The sequence below is a fragment of the Hemicordylus capensis genome, chromosome 8, assembly GCF_027244095.1.
Source record: "Hemicordylus capensis ecotype Gifberg chromosome 8, rHemCap1.1.pri, whole genome shotgun sequence".
NCBI classification, from domain to species: Eukaryota; Metazoa; Chordata; class Lepidosauria; order Squamata; family Cordylidae; genus Hemicordylus; species Hemicordylus capensis.
Window position 1 is genome coordinate 21,632,217 of NC_069664.1, and position 11,056 is coordinate 21,643,272.

General features: G+C 43.4%; 1 long non-coding RNA gene across 1 annotated transcript; it reads right to left on the bottom strand.

Moving 5' to 3' along the window:
- Positions 1–479: 479 nt before the first annotated feature.
- Positions 480–10,393, bottom strand: LOC128333497 (uncharacterized). The gene is made up of 3 exons (XR_008310951.1): positions 10,329–10,393; positions 3,627–3,766; positions 480–694 (listed from the first exon to the last, which is right to left on the bottom strand). It is a non-coding gene; the product is annotated as an uncharacterized LOC128333497 (long non-coding RNA).
- Positions 10,394–11,056: the final 663 nt, after the last annotated feature.

The following is an 11,056-nucleotide window of genomic DNA, read 5'->3' on the forward strand; positions in this document are numbered from 1 at the left end:
TTAAAACAGTCTTTAAAACCCTGGGAAACTAGGCCAAAACTTTACAGTTTAAAAACAGTTTAAAAACCCTGGAAGGCCAGGCCAAACGGATAGGTTGTAAGGGCTCTCCTGAAGGCCAATAATGAACTCAGATTATGAATTTCTGCCGGGAGTGCGTTCCACAACCCAGGAGCAGCTACAGAGAAGGCCCGCCTCTGAGTCGCCACCAGACGTGTTGGTGGTAACTGAAGACGGACCTCCTCAGATGACCTTAACGTGCAGTAGGGATCATGCAGAAGAAGTTGCTCTCTAAGTAAGACAACTTGGACCTAAGCCATTCAGGCCTTTAAAAGTTAGAACCTGCACTTTGCATTGCAATAGTCAAGCCTTTTAATTGGCTATAGCTGTGTTTGTTGATTTAATGTATTTTAATGCAATGTTACAATTGTTTTATTCATTTGTTGTTTTTAATTTGTTGTTCATTGTTCTGGAGTCCCAGGATGAAGGGGTGGTATATAAATGTAAATAATAAATAAAATATTCCTTATCATATGGCTGAATGCTATGAATAATTGCTTGTGCATGAAGATGGACCTTTGCCCAGTGAACAGGAGATGCTAGGAGACCTACAATGTTTTTGAAAGGGCTCCAACCTTTTGGAAGATATGGGGTGCTGGTGGAAAGAGATTTCATCAGGAATTGTTGACAGCCTCCCCTACAAAAAAAAAAAAAAAATTAGTCTTCTTTTGTTTTCCCAAGAAATACTTTCAATGTTTTACTTGCACAATTTCAGCTCAAATTTTCACTTTAGATGAAACTAAGTGTGGCCCTCTGGGCATTCTGTTCTAGTCTTACTTTGCTTCCCTCACAATTCTCTAGTTCTCCTTTAATCAGGAGCCTCTAAATATATCTCAACTTTTTGTTTCAGGCAAAATTTTGTGGCAGCTGCAGGTCTTACCCATTGGCACAAAATAGAGAAAAGGCTTTCCTCTGGGCAGAAGATAAGAAGAACTCTGATGGCAGGAAGTGCAAGATGCTCTCCTATGGAAGATAAATGCTGCCCTAGGGATGTTTATGAAACAGATTTTGTATTCTGTTTCGAGCTTGAAACAAAGCACAAAATGGCTGAAACGTTCCATTGAAACAGAGGTCGAGCCAGCTGTTTCAATGGAAGAACTCAAAACGTTTCAAGTGTCTCAGCCACAGGGAACAATGTGGAACTCAAAACACCCCATTGTTCCCCATGGATAGCTCCTAGGGACACCAAAGTGGGTTGGGTGGTAAGGCATGATGAGTGCTACCTACCACCCAACCCACAAAATAAATGGGCAAGTGGGTGATTTTAAACACATTTTTAACCTTTCCCCCCAATCCCCATGGGATCATTCTGCACATCTCTATGCTGCAGTGATGCCTCTGGAGTCTGAAACTGGATACAAAAAAGCAAAAAGACAGATATGTTTAGGGAAATGCAGGTAAATATGGTGCTACCTTTCTTTCCCCAGGAAACTAGAGTGGCCAGTTTTATTATATTTATCTGTCCTCCCAGAATGTGTTTTTATCTTTACCATCATATCTGCATTTTGCTAGTCACAACAGATTTGTCTTACTCCACATGTCTTGGATCGAGGGAAGTTTTATCCCCAATCATTGTTTCAGATACACTGTTGTCTTGATTTATGTCCCATTTGGCATTTATCTTATTTCTCCCAATTTTCCCTTTTCTTTCAAGAGCTGTACTATATTTTTACTGGTGCTTCACACACATACACCCCCCCCAGCCTAAATTTGTCTTTTTTCATATTTATTTTACTCTTTGTTATCATCTCCCATGTCGCTTTTGTTCTCAGGATTTATCTTCCTTATCCTCACAATCTAGCTCAGGATCCAGTGCCTTCACTTTTCGCTTATATTTGGATTATTATTTAATAGCGCTGAGGAGGGGGATTCTGCAGAGTTTGCTTGAAGCTGTATAATTTCAGAGGCATATTTTTGCTTATGGTATGTAAAGCATCATGCACATTGGAGATGGTGATGAATTGCACCATCAATGTACCTGGCACTTTAGATACCAAAAACAGACAGAGAGAGGTCACTGCCCTGAGGAACGTACAGACTAAATGCAGTAACACAAAATGAAAGGAGGGGGAAGGTAACAATGGATGCCTGTAAACAAGTGCAGATGCAAGTAAATAGTAGACAAATAAAAGCTGACCCAAGAAGAATACTAACTCTATTGACATTCCTAGTCCCAGGACATGGTCTGAGGGCACATGGAGTAGCCATCACTGATCATCTAGGTCTGAACAGTGGCTGCATGGGAGACCATGGGAGCCTCATCTATACCACCCTGAGTTTCACCATGGAAGAAAGGAAGGATATCTGTGGAATAAATAGTAGGCTCATTCACACAATGGGACCATGAGACATGGGAGACCGTGGGAGATGGGAGACCAATCGGAGATCATGGGAGACTACAAGACCAGCTCTCCTCTTAAGTTCATATAGCCAGAATCTCCTCTAAACTAGTTCTCCTACCCAAGTATTGATCATGTGGATTAAAGGTAAAGTGCCGTCGAGTCGGTGTCAACTCCTGGCAACCACACAGCCATGTGGTTTTCTTTGGTAGAATACAGGATGGCTTTACCATTGCCATCTCCTGTGGAGTAGGAGATGATGCTTTTCAGCATCTTCCTGTATTGCTGCTACCTGATATAGGTATTGCCCATATACAAGGTATGAAAAAAGAAAAAAAAACTTTGAGAGAAAACTTTCAGGTACAAGAAAATCGAACTTTTAATCAATTAGAAAAAGATGTTCCTTCTTAGCTCACACAGGAGGGAATGCCTCTGCCCTCTTCCAGGAGGATCCCGGATATGGAACCTGCATATATCTTCTAAAAACCAATCATAGGAACATAGGAAGCTGCCATATACTGAGTAAGACCATTGGTCTATCAGGCTCAGTATTGTTTTCAGAGACTGGCAGCAGGTTCTCCAAGTCTGCTTATTATGTCAGAACCTATAGGCAAACTTGATTGATGGATGAATCAGCTAAATCTTATATGATTAATCAATTAAGATTTCTTCATTTGAGTGACAGGCCTTCCATGAATATTTACTTGAGAGTAAGTCCAACTGAAAACAGAACTCCCATATCTTACAGTGCTCACATGTGATCTCTTATTCATATGCAACCAGGGCGGACCCTGCTTAGCTAATGGGACAAGTCATGGTTGCTACCACAAGACCAGCTCTCCCACTTTTCACCCACGTTACAAACATCAGCCCCTACAATTGCGTTTTCTGCAAAGCTTTGGCCCTCCTGTATATGTGGAACTACAACTCCCATGACCCCCAACTACTGGCCACTGTGGCTGGGGATAATGGAAGTTGTAGTCCAACAGCAGCTGGAGGGCTGAAGTTGTGAAGCCTTGTTCTACACAATTATTACAGATACACAAGACCCACTTTCTGGTTACCCCGAATTTGATACTCCTTCCCTAATATGTGACAGTTTCCTTGCCCTGTTTGCTTTCAGGTGGAATGGGATGAAAATAGCAGAGATTTTCGTTTCTGAGGGCATTATCCCCTACCCTCTGAATCATGTTTGAGGATGTATCCTAGAGTTCGCTGGGCTAGAGTTACCTCTGCATTTCCCCTGGAATCCTCCTTGGTGTCCCTCTATGGCTGCTCCATTCTAGGATTCCAAGATAGTCGCTTTCATGCAGAGATCTCCTCTCAAAGAGTCAGCCTGCTCTATTAATAGCTTCAAATGGGTTCCAGAACTGGGATGAAGGTAAAATATATTTCTCTGTGATTTAAAATTCTCATTGTTCTAAGCAGTGGCAGATTCTGGTCTTTCTCTTGTTTGATTTCATTTCTTAAACAGATTGAATGCTAGACAACCCTTGAGTCCAAATCATCCACACAACTGGGACAGTTGCATTTAGAGCATCATGAATACCTCCCAGTTATGAGTGTGTGTGTGTGTGTATTATGTAAGGTGTGTATGTACTGTATGTATTTGATGTGATTTGATTGTATACCATTGCTCAGGCCATGCAGCTCAAAGCAATTTACATACAATTAAATAATGACCAAAAAAAAAATAGATCAAATTTCTGCCGCAGTTGCTGTTGGTACTTAATCTTGCTGCTGGCCCAGTGTGGATGTTCCCCAGGGAAATGGTCCTCAGAAAGAACTGGAAGTTGTCATTGAATATGGCAGTTGTAGGACTTGGGCTTCTCCATATGGACACAGATGAAAAAACAGCCCCTGAATGCCATCTATTTTTCTCTGCAGCAGTTCTAAATGGCAGAAAGGGTTCAGGTGGGGTTGAGATATGAAGGTGCCAGCTATGGATGCTGTCCATAGCCTTACCTGGAGATGCTGCCAGGGACTGAATCTGAGATCTTCAGCATGCAAAGCAGATCCTCTTCCACTGAGCTACAGCCCCATCCCCCAGGTTAACATTTCACTGTGTACTTTGTATACAATAACTTGCATGGTATACTTTTGTGGGTATACTCATGTGGGAGTTTATCTTTTGGCTGAGTCTTATTATTCATGAGCGAATATCCATCATTATGATGGGCAGGTAGTGCAGACAGAGAACTCTGGTATAATAGGGATACACAATGTTCAATGTCCAAGCCTCCCTTCTCAGGACATCCCACCATAATCCCATCCCATGCATACAATCCTTTGAAAGGAAAATGTCTATTATATTTCTGAAATGACACAAATAGTGTATCGTTCTTTATGTTTCTGGCCCTTTTCATTGTGAAATCATGAACAACCTCACCAAAGTCAAATTCTTTTGCAAGTTCATAGTCAATAGACAAAACAGCAAGGTGACTTAAGCATTCTTGTGCCATAATAGAATGCTTGCAGTTTTTGATGATTGCTGGCTTGATCAAACTTCTTTCAGCTTCTGCCATGGTCACTGGCAGTATGCAAAGAAATTTGTACAGCCATGCACACAGCGCTGGAAATTAGTTGAAGGGTTTTTTAAAAATCCTTTGAAAGCCTCATCTAATAAGATGTGTGGGGGCAATTCAACCTCTTTTCAAAAAGAGGCAACATATCACAAGGAAAATTGGTAGATCTGTAGTATATTTATGAAGTAGATATTTAGACGTTTCACAGGATTATAGAGAGCTTCCTTATACCAAAAGGCTATGCACACGGGCAGCCCTACCCAGGTTAGGGAAGCTCTACCTGGGTAGGGCTCCTCATGTGCAGTGCCGGGATCGATCCCAACAACAGCACTGCCTTCCCTGCAAGCTGAGGTTTTGTACCTGGGCTTTTACTTGGGCTAAAGGGCGTGAACGCACCCTTTACCCTAGGGTACGGGTCTGTGTGTATGCTTGGGCTGCATGCCAAGAGTGCCCGAGTCCTGGGATAATCACTCAATGCACCACACTTGTTGTGCAGTGCATTGTGGGATTCCTGGGGACCAGGACAAGTCCTGGCCTCTAGAGATCCATGCTTCTCTGAGTGGATCATGTGGGCATGCAGTGTCGTGTCGAAGAAGACCTTTAACAATAATCTGGGGTCGCAGGTAGGTTCCACCCTGCCTCCTCCCATGTGCCCCCCTGCCTGGTTTTGATAATAGCCGTTGAGTCAGACTATTGGTCCATCTAGCTTTATCCTGTTTACACTGACTGGCAGCAGCTCTCTATGGTCAGACAGGAGTCTCTCCCATACCTGTATCTCAAACAAAGGTACACCTAAGAAGTGTTTCCCTGCACATGTGTACAACATAACTGTATGTGCATACAGCTTGGTACCTGTGTGCACTGCTTGACATCCTGACTAATGCTGTGCTGGCACCATGAGCAAAGTTGCACTAGCGCAAGAAGATGGACAGCTGCAAGAAGCATGGGGATCTCCAAAACTGTGCCATTGCACCATTGCACAAAAGTGCCCTATTGCGCAATAGGGCACTATTGTGCGAAAGTGGCCTTTAAAACATATGGTGTATGCCAGAGGTTGTGCACCGGTTGCACAAGCACACCCATGCTTGCTTTAGTGAAGAATTAGCTTGGAATGCAAGCCCCAGGCTTAGCACAAGTAGAGCAACTAGCGAATGCAGCATTAGGATATCAGCCACTGTACAGAGACTGTACAGGCATCCAACACATAACATGTGAATAGGGCTAATCTCTTAAGGATGTTAACAAGGCTTACTTGACGTGAAGTGGAAGATGGATCCAAATATTTCATTCAGAGAAGTAGCTGGTATACCTGGAGTAACAGCATTTGGGACACACTACTGCAGTCCATCCATATAACATCATCCACCGTGTCAGTGGCGGAGCGAGGACTCTGGAAGCCTGTGCTGCTCAAGCCTGCATCTGACATCAGATGCAGGTGGTGTGGCCATGTTAACAAACAGGGCCACATGCCCCATTTGCAAGTAAACTTTGGCTGGCGCCACATTCGCAGTGCGGCCTGGAGTGCCCCTCCCGGCTTGCAAAAGCTGCAGTCCCTCTCCCTGTGTGCAGATACGGTGCCAGCTGAAGTTTGCAAAGCTTACTTGTAAACGGGGAGTGTGCCCCCATTTGCTAATGGGGCCACACCCTCTGTGTGTGATGTCAGATACAGGGGGTGTGGCTGGGGTGCCAGGCGTGGCCCCTGAGCATGGTGGCCCGGGTTCTTTGAGCCCCCCCGTGCAATGGTGGCTTCAGCCATGCACTGTGTGTTGATGACAAATCAAGCTGTTTTGGAAAAAGGTACTTTGTTTCTGGAAATGCAATCAGGGCCAGAGGGGGAGAAAGAAATGTGCAGAAGAGGAAAAAAAAACCCAAAGGCAGTATGACTGCCTTTAATATCTATCAGCGCTGACCTGCCAAAGCCCCTTGCTCTTCATTCTTTCAAAAAAATCTTCTGAAGTGATTGTTTTGCTCTCTTGCTCTGGGATGTGGTTCCTCAACTACTCTGTCGCCTTCACTTGCTTCATAGACATCTCACGATGCCATTCAGAATTGCCCTGTGGGTTTACAAAACCATCCACAGACTCGCATTGCTTTATTTTGTCTGACCCTCACCCCTCTATCTCTGCTCTTTCATATCCCAGCTGCTTGTTACCACACTTGTCTGCCTGAATTGTAAAAGGGATATTTCTGAACCTGCCTCTTCAGGTTCAGGGCTTTTCAGATCTTAAGTGATATCCCAATGGTCATGCTAGGTTTCTGCAACACTGCATTCTGAAGTTGTATGATTCTGCATACTGATCCTGAGACCAGTTTCCAAGGCCCATTGGTGAGCAGCCTTCCCTCTAACAGGGAATTCCAGATGTTGTTGACTATAGTTCCCAGCATCCCCAGCTGCAATGGCCTTTGGCTGGGAATTATGGGAGTTGTAGTCAAAAACACCTGGGATTCCCTGTTAAAGGGAACACTGTTGGTGAGTGCCCCCAGTTGCAGAGATTAAGTGGGTGATGACTGGGAAAAAGGTCTTTTCTGTGGTGACATCTCACCTTTGGAACAGCCTCCCTGGGCAGATCTGTAGGGCAATAATAGTAAATGATATTATTAATGTTAAGGCACCCAGCCTTAAAAAAAAATTTTTTTTCTCGAAGGCCCTTATGAATTTCTGCTGTTTTACTAATGCTATGATTTTATCAATTTAGTCAAACCATTGGTCCATCTTGCTCAGGACTGTCTACACCAGGCCTGCTCAACTATGGCCTCCCAACAGTTTTTGGACTACAACTCCCATAATGTTCATGGCATTATGGGTTCATGACAAAGGCGCCTCCTTTATCATGAACAGTGCCACCTGTTACGATCATCTGGAGAGGTCAGCTCTTCTGGTGGCAACTCAGGACCGGGCTTTCTCTGTGGCTGCACCCAGGGCTTTGGAATATGCTCCCTGCTGAAACAAGAGCATCTCCTTCTCTGTCTGTTTTCAGGAAGACCCTCAAGACTCTCCTTAATTAGAATTAATTTTAACAATTTTAATTCGCTTTATACTATTTTTTCTATTGTGTTTCATGTATTTTAATCTGATTTTTTTAATATCTTAAATTTTGTACACCGCCTAGAGATGTACATATCAGGTGGTATAAAAATATGACTGATAAACAAACAAACAATCCCCAGCCACAGTGGCCAATAGGCAGGGATTATGGGAGTTGTAGGCCAACATCTGCAGGAGGGCTGAAGTTGAGCAGCTCTGGGCTATACTGACTGGCAGTGGTTCTCCAAGATTTCAGACACAAGTCTCTGCCATACTTGGAGATGTCAGGGATTGAACCTGCGACCTTCTGTGTGTAAAGCAGATGTGCTACCACTGGGCTATGGCCCTAACCCCAGCTATGATTGAATGGTTCTTGGGGGGATAATAGCGGGTTGATTAAAAGTACAGAAAGGTGAAATACTGAAGTTATGGAACAGAGGAGTGGCCAGCAAGAGAGGTCTGAACAAGAACAGACATCAGGGTAATAATATCACAGTCTGAGCATTGCTTCGCTCAAGCCTTAAATTAAAGCAGATTCCTAGGACCCATCTGGTAGGCTGCTGTCCACAAACCACTTACTCTGAAGTTGTTCCAGGCATGGATTTACACTTGTGGATACCCTAGTCGCTATAGAAATCAAGGTCTTGTTGTTTCACACCCCCTGACAATATGCCAGAGTATCATGGGAGCTGGAGCATATCCATGCATAAATTTAAATAGAGCTTGGCAATTGTCAGAGAAGATTAAAGAATTCTCAGTTCAAAAAGTGTGAAAGACCCGTCCAGCAGCAAAGGCATCTCCTTACTCTATTCCTCTTGCAAACATTGATTAATTAAAGGGAATTACTGTGGCTGAAATGTTCACACAGGGCAGTTTTGTTTTTGTTTTTGCTTCAAACATCTCGATGTCCCTAAAAATAAATAACTAAATAAAGGTCCTAGGCACTTGCCTAGAATGCCTAATGATAAATCCAGCCCTAAGTAATCCCATTGAACTCATTGGAACTTCTTTTGAATAAACGTGGTGGTGAATTGCAACTTACTGGGTAAAAAGGAATCTTGCATGTTTTCCCCTCGGGAGACCAGCAAACTCCAAAGGCAAAACAAATTATGTTTTCTATTTGCTGCTTTCTTTTTGTCTTTATAGATGTGCACCCAGCTTTGAACTGCAGTGTGTAATTAAGAATCCCTAAGGGGGATTAGTGGTTCCTAATAAGGCATCTATTTTGGTAACCACCATCTCAGTATATTTCCTGTGGTTTAGGTGTGAATTCTTACTCCGGGACTGAATTGTCCTCACACCGTGACAGCCCTTTTTAGGCTTTCTCCCTTATTTTCATAAACTTTTCACCCTCATTAAATCAGATCCTCCTCCTCCCCCAACTTCTGAAGGTTTCTTTTAAAAAAACAATCTGTGATTTTACTTTCAGGAAATATAAAACCATCCCCTGGTTTTGATGGTTAGATCTTTCTGAACTTCCTATTAATAAATGCATTTCTTTTCAAAGATTATATATAAAAAGCGGCAAATTCTTCTGATATGTTAAACAGCTCTTCCACTCTCATCATCTGAAGCCCATCTCTAGTTGAAGTTTAAGGCCCCTTTCTCTGTTAATTACACAGTCTTAAAGAAACCCCTGTTAAAGACACAGAAATTCTGAATAACACTTACCCACACCCTGTAACAAGCAATTCCCTGAATTTTTTTAAAAAAATATTACTTTCCCTTATGTGCCAAGTGTACCAGATCCACTTCCTAGTTTTTTTTATACCGCTCCTTAGAAAATAACCATTCCTATTTGGCTCTTAGTGTTGACCTTTGGAAAGAGCTTGGGTGGCTTCAAATGTAACAGTGGCAAGTAAGTTGATGGGAACCTGAAGTTCATGGTGAGCGTGCACGCCTGGTAAGTTCCAAGTATGATCCATTCTTTCGCCTCTTCACTTTGGCTCAGGGCCAGCCCATCCACTGAGTGATCACCTAGGGAACCAAGCAAGGAGGGTGCCAACAGCCTTGGTCATGTGTGACTCATGCCAGTGCTCCTGCCCCCACAGGTGGGGGGACCAAGGGGGCACTCCCATCATGGCCACTTGTTGTCTCATCATGGCCACTTACACCAAGTCAGACTACTGGCCCATCTTCCTAACTATTGTCTACTCTGACTGGCAGCAGCTCTCCAAAGTTTCAGGTAAAAGTCTCTCCCAGCCCTACTTGGCGGTGCCAGGGAGTCAACCTGGGGACTTCTGCATGCAAGCGGATGCTCTACCACTGAGCTCCATCCCCATCCCCATAGGGGAATAGTTTACAGAGCTCACATGTAGTCACCCACCCAAATGTAAACCAAGACAGACTTTGCTTAGCAAATGGGAAATTTATGTCCACTACCTCAAGATCAGCTCTCCTCCATTTCCTTGTCTGTGCATGCACACATCGACTACAGTCACATCCCGTGACATTTAGAAGCCTGTCTAGAATGGGAGACAATCCTCAGAACTGAGAATCTGGCAGCATTATTGCAGAGCAGTGTTCTATTAATTGGTGAAGACTCTGTGGGGAGTGGCAGTGGAGACTTTGGGAAGTGTCTTTGGAAGTGGGAGGAGAAATGGATACACTTGCTCAGGGTCTGGGTTCTGGAGGAGACTGTAACACTCACTTCCCCATTTTTGTTGGTGTCAGTTGTTTTTTACATCATCTAACATAATACACTTTTGCTTGAGTTGAGTTTTTGAAATGCACAAATGTTCTTTTGGAACTGTACTTCTGTGTTTGGAACTGCACCTTTTGTGTCTTTTGTGTCTTTTTTTAAAAAAGCCCTACCTTTTCACTCCTATTTGTCTTTCTCATTATTGTGGAAATGCCCTGCCCCCATTTTGCTGCTTGCAAATGGGACAGCCAAGAGTCTGAATGGGTCCCAAGCGGGCTCCAAAACAAGTGCTTGTGCACACCGTTATAGCACATTATAATGCACATTTGTTTCTTCTCCTATTCCTTTGATGTGTCCTCTAAAGTTGGAGGCTGCTACATTTTGAGCAGCAGGTGTTGGCCTTCACTTCACTGTAGCCTAAGGACCAAATTCAACCCACTAAAAATAATTTTAAAATGGTAATTATCTA